Source organism: Malaclemys terrapin, chromosome 7 (genome assembly GCF_027887155.1).
Source record: "Malaclemys terrapin pileata isolate rMalTer1 chromosome 7, rMalTer1.hap1, whole genome shotgun sequence".
NCBI classification, from domain to species: Eukaryota; Metazoa; Chordata; order Testudines; family Emydidae; genus Malaclemys; species Malaclemys terrapin.
The window spans coordinates 104,982,955-104,995,386 of NC_071511.1; positions in this window are offsets into that span (position 1 = coordinate 104,982,955).

Below are 12,432 nucleotides of genomic sequence, written 5' to 3' on the forward strand. Positions count from 1 at the left end.
CCTTTAATTCGCCCCTGAGCCCCGGGGCTCCCAGCCACCTCTGCAGCTGGTAGCTCCGGGGTGATTTAAAGGCCCTAGGGCTCCCAGCCAGAGCCGGAGCCCCAGGGCCTTTAAATCTTGAAAGGCCCCGCCTCTTCCGGTTGAGGACACGCCTCTTCCTGTTGAGGCCATGCCCCCGCTCAGGACTCCCTCGTACCGGTAAGTCCTTTAAGTTACTTTCACCCCTGCCCTGAGGTTGTTCTCCCTTATGCTAAGGGCTGAAAGTCCCTCAGAATTGGTTAGGAACAGGGAATAAAATTAGCTGAGAGTCACCTTTGCCTGCCTCCTCTCCCTCGGATTCTGAACCAGTGCAGCTTAGTTGGGCCCAAGGATTGGGACCTGAACTGAAGCCAGGTCCTCAAAAGTGTTCATTATAGAGCAAAGACCACCTTTGCATCCCCCTTCCTGAGCTGCACTGTTCTCTTCAGTCATAGCCAAAGATCTGGGCCACTAACTATACCTTGGATTTCAAGGCTCTTTGTACAAAAGTAACTCTTTTCCAGTCATGAAAATCAAAGCATCTGAAAACCACTCACTTTTATAATGTAAAAATATTTCAATAAAACAGTCAATGGTATTTTTTCATATTTGGTAATTGAGTTAAATCTCAGCTGAAAGTCAGGGTGCCAGGCTTCAGCTTCAAGTGAAAATAAATGGCTGAGTTATAAAGCCCTAAAAATAGGAATTCAAAATACAATCACTGACACAACCTTCATTTGGGCCCCTACAGTATTATAAAAGACATTTAGCAAACAACAAGGTAGCTAATGATGCAGTAAGCATTTTCATACAGCACTCAGAGACAATTCACCACACATAATTAGAGCATTACTAGAGGCATCAACTGTCTAGCATGCCTGAAAAACAAATGTCACCTGCTTCAAAATATGGTAGTGATTCTAGTCAGCTTATGTGCAAAGCTTTAACAGTCATAGGAAGAAAATAATACAAAAATATTATGCTAATGACATGGCTCACATCTTGTTTTGAAACATCACAGAAATTTGGAAGAGGTCTGTTTTTCAGTGTCATTTTTTGAACTTTATAATAAGCTTTATAATAAAATGAAGGTACAAATGTTTTGTCCATCAAACCATGAGCAAATAATATAAAGTATATAATGTGCTGGCTAACGGCCCTATTCATCTTATTGCAAAGGTTGAGTAGGTGTGAGGAATACAGAATAAGTTCCTAAATTAGTATGTGTATCCTGTCTGGGATAGAATGTCAGACCTGTTCAGCTGGTTGATGCTATGTCACCCTCTACTGGTGAATGACCAACTATATGAACCTTACACTGCTACAGCTAATTGAGTTACACAAGCCAGAATTGGAAAAGCCATATCAGGTCATCTCATTCATTTTCCTGGCATATACTCAAATTGCAAATTTTCAGTAAAATTTCGTATACTGATTTTAAGCTAATATAAATCTGTGACATTTGTACAATTATATGCAATACCAGCACAAATTTATTAAAGTGCTATGATCAGTATAACATTTTCACATATTTTTTAAACATTCACAGAAGTGACAAGAATACAGAAAGCCAGACTTGCATTAGTCATCTGGAACCAATGGTACCTCACGTTTAGATGATAAAACAACCAAAGAATAATGAGCAACTCTGATACAAATATACCTATATTTATTTCCTTAAATTCCCCTAAGGGCTAAATTGTGGTGTTGAGCCATAGTCCTCCATAGGGGAAAGTGTAGAGGTGCACTACCCAGTCAGAACTTCTAGAAACATTGCGTTTGAGGATTGTCGTACTGTGCCACTTCTACACCCTCTAAAAGGTAACTGTTGTGCTCCAAGTGAGACCAGCACCCCTTTGGAAAGACTATACCTTCTACAATAGGAACCAATCAGACATAGCCCTTATCCTCCCTGAGCACAAGGAAAGTGATTATACGGCTTTGTGCAGCCTTTTCCCTCATACCCATACAGGGAAAGTGCAATAATATCTAAAAGTGAGAATTCAGGACATTCATAACTTTACCCTCCTCACAGACTGTTTACTTATACTCAATTTCTTCAGGAGCCTGACATCAGAAATGAGTTATTTGTTTATTTATATTGCTCTATTTCTCCATGAGAGGCAATGGACCCTCCTGAGGAGAACTAGTGAGCTCTTGGGATGCTCCACTCCTGTCTTGAGGAACTAATCCATTGTGACAATCAGGGTCAAGACACCCCCCAAGGGGAGAACAGGGGGCCTGAACCCCAAAGAATAAGCAGCTGAGTTGACTGGTGGTATACAATGGTATTGTGTATAAAATGTGTTGAGTAAGATCTTTTATGAAAGTTTGTAATGTTCTGAACTTGATGGTCATTATTGGATATGCATACAGACTGTGGTTATGAATCTTTGTATTTATATATATAGAATACTATGTCTATGACCTGTACAACAATTTCAAATATACCTCACACCAGGGAAGGGCTCCTTCCAAGTCAGGTGTTTACACAAAACCAGATGAAGATAAGGATCCCTGGTACAACCCAGGAAAAGCAAAATGACAGACCATTACAGTTAATGGGAAGACATTGAGACACCCCGGCTAACAAGTTAAGCAGGAGCTTCTCCCACTCTGAGTAACCATGAATCACCATATTGAAGAGAGTGAGAAAGGAAGGAAAAAACCTCCTGCAAACCCTTAAGAGAGAAGGGGTTTGAAATGAAGGCTATCCAGTACAGAGGGACAATCTTGAGGGTGGGGTGCAGTCTGTGAACACTGGGTCCCCCATTAGGGCTATGGGACATGCTGGGAAACTGTTCAGAGACAATAGAAAAGGTAGAGGTATTAGAAAAGGGAGTTTATCTAATATAGAAGTGTAAAGCCTGGTTGCGTCTTTATGTTTATTTTCTGCGTAACTTGTAGGTGTTTGCTTTTCCTTACTGTTTCATCTTTGAAGCTGTGGTTACACAATTGAATAAACTTAGTTTATTTTTACTCCAAGCAGGTCTCTGGTGTGCGGACTGTGTATGCCAAAGTGAACTGGTAACTAGGGTGACCAGATGTCCCGATTTTATAGGGACAGTCCCGATATTTGGGGCTTTTTTTAATATAGGCTCCTATTACCCCCCACCCTGTGTCCCGATTTTTCACACTTGCTATCTGGTCAGCCTACTGGCAACGGAGGAAGGTTTTTCACATTTTGGGGGGCGATGAACCAAAGCGGAAAAGTCTAAGTGTCTGATAATTAAGAACTTGGGGAGCTGGATTTGTGGAGCAGAAGGGCTACAAGGAATAACTAGGTTGGTGGAAGTCAGAGTGAGAATTTTATGCTTATGGGCTGGATACTGGTGCCAGGGCTCTGAGTCATAGCAGCATAACATTAAGGCACCTAAAGTTCCAAGGCAGGTGATGATAGAACCCCTTACTGGTCTAGGTGATCCCCAAAATGTCACAAACATCATTATGACACAAGTGGGGCTGGAGGGAAAAGCAAGGTTTGAGGGGAAACCAGGATTTGTTCTTAGTTTGACATAATTTCCTGTGTAAAAACTTCTTAACCACTCATATGCACCTTTCAGGAGCTCATCCAACCACTGAGGTGTAGGTGACTTCTGGGTACTCTTCTGGCTCTGTCAATCTATTTTTTCACTTCAGCAGGTGGGTATTGTAGTTTTAAGAATGCTTGATAGAGATCTTATAGGTGCTCGGTTTGAGGGATTGGAGCAAATGTGGTTGTATCTTAGAGCTTGGCTGTAGACAATGGATCATGTGGTGTGTCCTGGATGGAAGCTGGAGGCATGTAGGTAAATATAGCGGTCAGTAGGTTTCCAGTATAGGGTGGTATTTATGTGACCATCGCTTATTAGCACAGTAGTGTCCAGGAAATGGACCGCTTGTGTGGATTGGTCTAGGCTGAGGTTGATGGTGGGATGGAAATTGTTGAAATCATGGTGGAATTCCTCAAGGGCTTCTTTTCCAGGGGTCCAGATGATGAAGGTGTCATCAATGTAGCGCAAGTAGTGTAGGGGCGTTAGGGGATGAGAGCTAAGGAAGCGTTGTTCTAAGTTAGCCATAAAAATGTTGGTATACTGTGGGGCATACAGATTGACAGAGCCAGAAGAGTACCCAGAAGACACCTACTACAAGACAGGCCCAACAAAGAAAATAACAGAACGCTACTATCCGTCACCTTCAGCCCCCAACTAAAACCTCTCCAGCGCATCATCAAAGATCTACAACCTATCCTGAAAGATGATCCCTCACTCTCACAGATCTTGGGAGACAGACCTATCCTTGCTTAGAGACAGCCCCCCAACCTGAAGCAAATACTCACCAGCAACCACACATCACTGAACAAAAACACTAACCCAGGAACCTATCCGAGCAACAAAGCCCGATGCCAACTCTGTCCACATATCTATTCAAGTGACATCATCATGGGACCTAATCACATCAGCCACACCATCAGGGGCTCGTTCACCTGCACATCTACCAATGTTATATATGCCATCATGTGCCAGCAATGCCCCTCTGCCATGTACATTGGCCAAACTGGACAGTCTCTATGCAAAAGAATAAATGGACACAAATCTGACATAAGGAATCATAACATTCAAAAACTAGGAGGAGAACACTTCAACCTCTCTGGTTACTCAGAAACAGACCTAAAGGTAGCAATTTTGCAACAGAAAAGCTTCAAAAACAGACTCCAACGGGAAACTGCTGAACTTGAATTAATATGCAAATTAGACACTATCAACTTAGGCTAGAATAGAGACTGGGAATGGCTGAGCTGTTACACACATTGAATCTATTTCCCCATGTTAAGTATTCTCACACCTCTTGTCAAACTGTCTGTAATGGGCTATCTTGATTATCATTACAAATGTTGTTTCTCTTAATTAATTAGCCTCTTAGAGTTGGAGGACAACTCCCACCTTTTCATGTTCTCTGTATGTGTATATACATCTCCTCACTATATGTTCCATTCTATGCATCCAATGAAGTGGGCTGTAGCCCACGAAAGCTTATGTTCAAATAAATTTGTTAGTCTCTAAGGTGCCACAAGTACTCCTGTTCTTTTTGTGTATACAGACTAACACGACTGCTACTCTGAAACCTGAATATTTGCTGTTTTCCTGTGTGTGGGTCTGAGTAGACTCACTCATTTGGAAAGTTTGTTCATCCAATGACTTTCTTTTCTTCCAACTCAACAAGGCTATTAAAGCCAAAGACCCTGGATTCTATCCCCTATGCCCAATGAACAACTACTGTAACCAATCTGTGGCTATAAAGAACAGAAGCTAAATTTACTGGGTATGTCACACATGTGACACTAGGGATAGAACACAGGAACAGTAAAGGGCCAGATCTCCAGCTCTCATAAAATGACTTCAAAGGACCTCTGCCAGCATACAGCTGCTCAGGGTCTGGCATTGATTCCAGAAATACAGATTTGGTACCACTTCAGCTAAAGGAGAATCTATTTGATTAACTAGAGTAGCATATTTTCTAAAACAAGATTGGACTAATAGAGTTAGAGTTATTTATGAATGGTATAAAAAATAATCTTTGGATTTAATAGATTTTACATTATTTTTCTGATCTCTCCTTAGCAAAAAGGTGACAAGGGAGATATTACACCCTACAAGACATTTTTAGCAAAATGTACAACAACTAAATGTATTAAAGGAGGCTATTGTTTTCATTTACAAACACCTTCAACAAAAATAGAGAGAGTATACTGAAAAAACAGATAAGGGATTCTAGCTATTTTGTAGTGGGAATACTGGAAGAAGTGGGGGTTTATTAACAATGTAGCAAACTTGTGATTGAGTCAATATAATGGCATTTTTCAAAGTATTTGGTTCTCACAATTCAGTGAAAAGTCAATTGACTGTCAGAATATTTGTTTTGGAATTGAGAGAAATCCATAGTAAAATTAATAGTGGTCCTTTATTTGCAAACAGCTTTGTACTGCAGGACTTGCTAAACACTATCACCACTTTTACTGCTTACACTTAGTTGAAATTTCCTTGTGGTTATTAATATTCCCTAACTATTGAGAAATTCTTTGCCTCCTTTTTAAAAAGTTAACTAGTATTTCAGCAAAAACCCAACTTGCTATGTAGTTGATAACTACTGATGGCCTTGCTTAAAGCTTCTTGTAAATCTACAAACATGCCAGCTTAGTTATATTTTTGGATGAGTAACCTTCACAAAAGCTTCCTAACTGTGTGATATATCTAAACATTTTTAGAAGAAACTGGTTCATCTTTTATTCCATTAATTTATTTACCAAAGGGGAATAGGAACTATGAGTTTACTTACACCAACTCAAACAAAACATCCCAATCAAAAGTCATCCGGATGAAAAATCTGATAGATATATTAGGGTAACAGGTTTTCTTGAAGGTGCTGTATGAGAAGTGACACTACTAAAAGAGACCATCCATGAGAGACAAATAAGGAAATATATAATGCCTGATTCAGTACAATTTTCATTTGTATAAGATGATGGTTCTGAATCTTACCCTCATGTATCTGTTTGCATTTCACACAGTGTAAACATATCATACTCTGTGTAAAATTAAAAACACACAATCACTTGGGTTGAAAGGAAGTTAGAGTTCTGTAAACAAAACTGCATGTCATACATGGAAAATATTGTGTAAGCTGTATTGCTTTTAAAGGACCTGATCCAAAACTTACTAAAAATCAATGGAAGGACTCCCATTGACTTCAATGGGCTTTGGTTCAGGCCCAAAGAGCACAGTGGATATACTTAATGGACCAGATCCATAGCTGCAGCCAGTGATTGCTCTGTGCATCTGGAAGGGGTTGGAGAAGGTGTAGAGATGGCTAGACTACCAGCACAACAGAGAGCAGCCTTTAGTCTACTCTAGCAAGTGCTGACTGCCACCCAGCCCAAAGGGTGGTTACTGCTTCTGGGAAACACTGGAGTACAAGGATTTGTGAACACTTCTTCCCCTAGCCACAATACTTGTTCTAGCCATAGGAGGTTAAGGATGGAACTGCTATGGGGGTGCTGTACCACCCAAAGTTCTCTGAAACAAAGGAGGCTCCCCTTCCTCCAGCCAGTTAGACCAACTTTAGTGCAAATCTGCTGCTGTGGAGTGCCACAGAGTTGCTCTTTTGGAGGATCTGGCCAATTTTGTCCAGCCAGCTACTTTTCTACAGAGACTGCAATCAATCCCATAAATACCCTGATTCTTCCTTCAGACTGCATGAAAATTATAAATGAAATTTAGTATTAGAATGTAGCTCAAAATAAATGATCGTAGAATACAGAGCTTTACAATTGGTTACTAAAGCTGTAGTTCAGAAGATTGCAAAGAAGATAAGTACTCTGTTTTGAGTTATAGTGGTACTATGGAAGTGTCACAATCTGCCCGCTAGCATCCGCGAATCTCCTTCCTTACAGGTTTTTAAGGCCTGCCTTGACAAAGCCCTGGCTGGGATGATTTAGTTGGGGTTGGTCCTGCTTTGAGCAGGGGGTTGGACTAGATGATCTCCTGAGGTCCCTTCCAAACCTAATATTCTATGATTCTATCCGCCAAAATAAAGCAATTTAATATAGCAATATACATATGCGGACAATGCATACATATCCATATATATGAGCTAGTCACACACATACATTTTCAATTTAGTTTTGAGCCATTTAATATCCTCCATTAGAGTTCAACTAATTGCATTCAAATATTCCATTACATTTTTGTTGATAAGAAAATCTCTAATTGAATAATAAATTCAGGATCTCAAATGACCACTTGTACCACAGAAAAAGGCAGATTTCTAAATGCTTTTTTAAAATATAAATTTCTTCACAAACACTTGAAACTTTAGCTTATGCTAAGTGTGATCTTTATAAATGAGACTCTGAACTGGATCGCTGAAGCTAAAGCCATCTGTACCATAACTGATGTGTAAGAGACAGATCTTGTAAACAGCTATGCACATCAGTAGCTTTATTTATGTGAGCAACCACAATGAAGTAAATTGGACTATTTACATGAGTAAATTAATCATGTGAATAAATGTTCACAGGACTGGGCCCTAATTATGTAAAATATAATGCTATATAAATGTTAAGTATTATTATGTTTCTGGAGATCAAAAATATCAGACTGTTGTACCAAGGTCCAAATGTGGGAACCTGAATAAGGGACACAATAAAACCTTCAGTACCTTGAATTTCAAAAGATGTGGGATTTCTCTAACAAAATTAATATTGAACCTAATTATGAAAGCGAGATAACACCCAACGTGTTTGTGGTATGGAGGTAAATGTGAACTGAAACAACAAGGGACAGTTAGTCCTTACTAGTAATATAAGAGGCATGGTAAAAATAGCAATTAATCAACCAAATGATATTATAGGCTGTGAAGGCCAAATCACTCACAATTTAATATATATACATATATGAAATTACAAAGATCATTCTATATATAGATTTTATATATATATAAATCTATATATAAAATCTTATCATGTACACCATCTTTCCTCTTCCATTGCCTGTCTGATGTTACTGCCTTCCATTTGTAGTGCATGCTTTTATGTCTCTTTCTTGCTCTACCACCAGTTAGTCTTCAGTGATGGTTTTTCACAATAGCTCAGTGCACCAGCTCTGCAGCAATTTTTTCCCACCAACCACAGACTCTTAGCATGGTCAGAAATGCTAGAGAATATTTACCATAAGTTCAATGTTTTCTATATTTGAAACTTCCAGCTTCCTTCCTCGCTTAATAGTACCTTACTTCTTCAGTAGCTTTATTGAAATTAATGGGATTGCTCAAAAAAGTTGGCAGAATGTGGACCTAAATACTTTTAAATCCCATTAACATTGTATATCCTAAGTTGCAGCCCAGAGCAAAATTTTTATAGCTGTGTTAAACCTATGGCTTTTTAATGGGAATGTTGAACAGCAACACTTTGCTGTAATGGATATGAAGAACAGAACATACTAGGAGTTGGTAAGGTCAGTGAAAAAAAATGGTTGTAATTTTCTCATGTTTAAGCTATTGTGCCCGATGTTACCTTATGACAAATCAGCTACCATGGAGGTCCAGTTTGTGCAAACTGCTCTTTAGGGAAGGGAGCATTTTAGTATTTCTTAATGAGATATTGGATCATTTGAGAAATATCATATCCCAAGGAATAACAGAACAATTAATTTAATCTCATATCATAGTAAAAGAGAAGGTTGCAGCACGTTTATTTGTGTGGAATAATAAATCAAGAGAAGCCCAAAGCAGCATTTGTGGTCTGCTGCTTTGAAACTAGAAAGATTGCAGCGTAGTTGGGCTCATTTAATAATTTATCACTATCTCTTGCTAAAACCAATATAATGAATTATTTTAAGTCTTGGTAATGTTAAAGTGTCAAATTGATTTGGTGTTAAGAGGGAAAAGTTAGAAGAAACCTGGTAGCCCACAGGGGGTGGGGGGAAGCACAGTTTGACCATTTTCCCCTAGGTAAGAATTCCTTTCATTGAAGAATTTGATGAGTTTTGTTTTTTCACAGATATTTTCTCTAGTAGGTAATTAGTATGATACCGTATATACCTTTGAGTCTAGTTAAAGTATAATGTAAAGTTTATAGATCACATTCTTTCAGTATTAATAATTAAATACTTTTTGGCACAAACTGAAATTACTTTCAAGTTGAACTCCATATAGGACAGGATTCACTCCTCATGTACTGACTCAAGGAAAGCTCAATCCTTAAAAATACTTATACTGGGCCTGATTCATCTCTCTTGTACACCAGTTGTATACCAGTTTAACTCCATTACCTTCAGTGGAGTTCCTCTTGATTTACACCAGTGCAAGTGTTTGATCCAATGTCCACTGAATTCAGTGGAAGTTTTTCCATTGACTACAATGGACATTGGATTAGGCCTAATTAACTTTCATCCAAGGAGCTCAAAGTATTTCTCAAATATTAAGAACAAAATCTGCTCTCCAATATAATACACAGCTCCCATCAATTTTTTCATGGATACCAAAGGAAGAATTTGGTCCTAACTAAGCCGCCAGTGACCAGGGGGATGGAGGATGATAAAATGGACATATTTACATTAAGGACTGGTAAATTGAGTCTGATATACAGAGAGGTTATTTTCCTAGAGTTGCACAGCCAGCCATTGACCAATGGGTGCTCTGATTCTTATTCACTTGCTCGAAAGCACTTTTACAAGCAAGACACCAAATTATTTTAATCCCTCTTCTCAATGGTATTGAGTTTTCCTCTCAATGGGTTATATCCAAAGGACAGTTTCCATTGACTTCAGAGGCTTTGGAGCAGACCCTATGTAACTAGTAAGTGACGTTGCAGTTTATTGCATGTTGACTTGCTTCCCTCCCAAAACAGTTTGGGCTAGATTGTATTGTGCCCATGATGGCATATGGGAATAAAGCAATTCTGCTAGAAACATATGTTTTCCTGTTTGCTTAAATGACTAATGATATAAGTGGTTTAAAATATGGATCGTGAAATGTAAGCAGGAGGCAAATTGAGAGTGGAGGGAAATCCATTTTCTTATTGAAATGTATAAATAGAGACATTAGCTTAATATATATTCCTCCCCCAAAAGTCATTAACTTTGAGTTAAGTATGATAGACCTGCTATCCCATCAATGCAAACTGTATAAAAAAAGGAAATCAGCAGTTAAGTCATTCAACACCTCAGCTACACTCCACTACATTGTTTCATACCCATGTCTAAATGGTGAATGTGGTAGTGGAGTAGAGAAGCGGAGCTGGGAGCAGGGATGTGGGTGATGGGAGTTTAATGAGGGGTGGTTCTGTGGCACAGGATATATATACAGGATGAGCAGATAGCAACTGTGAAAAAACAGGATGGGGGTGGGGGGTAATAGGTGCCTTTATAAGAAAAAGTCCCCCAAAACAGGACTGTCCCTTTAAAAACGGGACATTTGGTCACTATAAATATATAGCAACATGTAAGGGAGTGAGCCTGAGCAGTGTTGTGGGGGCATGGGAGAAATTTGCGTGCTTTTGAGAGATGTGGAGATAAGGCACATCAGGGTTGTCTGTGGGCAACATGGGGAAAAGTGGAATGTTAGCTGGTAGTGCCTGGGGAGAAGTGGAGTGCGACTTGGTTCCCCCAATCAGGCCACCCATGCAGCAGGGCTCTCCACTGCCCCACAAACAACTGTGTGTTTAATTTTAAAAGTTCAAACAGCCTATGTCTGAGATGTGATCAGAATGTCTGTTTGTATATGTGAGAAGGATGCTAGGAGGGAGTGAAGTCTGAAGTTTGTAGGATCTGTGGTTGTTTAGCTAGAGGAACCCAAAGGAATGTGAAGAAAACAGGGCAAAATTTCAAAATGGGGAGCATCTTCAAATATTTCTACTGGAAATGACAGTAAATATTACTCTGAAAATGTGTGTAGAAAATTAAAATTTCCTCTGAAGATTTGGTGAGCCAAATCTGGAAGCAAACTTCAGCATTTAAAGTGTGAATCAGATGACTTTTAGACCTAGTTTAAGTGGTAATCTTAACACAATGTTAACTATAGTGTTGGTACCAATGTCTCTTTAGGAAATAGTGGGGAATAAGAGGGTAAACACATTAGATGTTCAGTTCAATTCTCTGGCAAGGAAAACTGACTCTTATAAAGAAGTAAGGTATTTATCCATTGTGTCTCTGGAGGTTTCTTATTATATTTTTGAAGGTCCTAAGGTATGGTGAAGAGAAGAAGGAAAAACGGTAAAGGGAAAGCTCCTTTGAACTTATCAGTGGTAGTACATACCTTAGGGATGCCCTGCCAAATGTGATTTCTGGCTTCTCAGCTACAGCATCTGAGAGGAATGGGATTGACAACAGTGATGTTTTTCAGCCAACTCAGATCTCATGCAACAAGTAAAGGTGGATTAAATGAGGTCTCTGTTGTAAATTAAAGGTAGGCTTTCCTGGATAACTGCTGTAAGCCAGTTAAAACATATTGTACAATGTTGGAAGATGCAATTTTTCTTTATACTTTAAAAGTGGACCATTTTCATGACTCATTTTCATAAACTAAAATCTCCTGTGGAGTTTAGTGGGAATGCTATAGCACCTCTGGGTAAGACTCTAGAAAGGTGGGGCAAGAAATGCAATAGTAGGTAGTAACTTAGACATGAGAGATAACGGACAAATCGAAGAGGAAAAATTAAAATCTGGACATTTATAAATATGCAGTTTCTTAGGGGAAGACACACAATTCCTGTCCCACTAAATTAGATAGACAGTATATGAAGTATGGGGATTCACACTAGAACATTTTGCTCCTATGGTAAAGGCATTTTTTTTTTTTGAGCAGCAAAACAGCACAGTGGCTGGGGCACTAGGGTGAGATTCCAGAGAGTTGAGTTGTTTTGAGGTCCGCCACTGACCT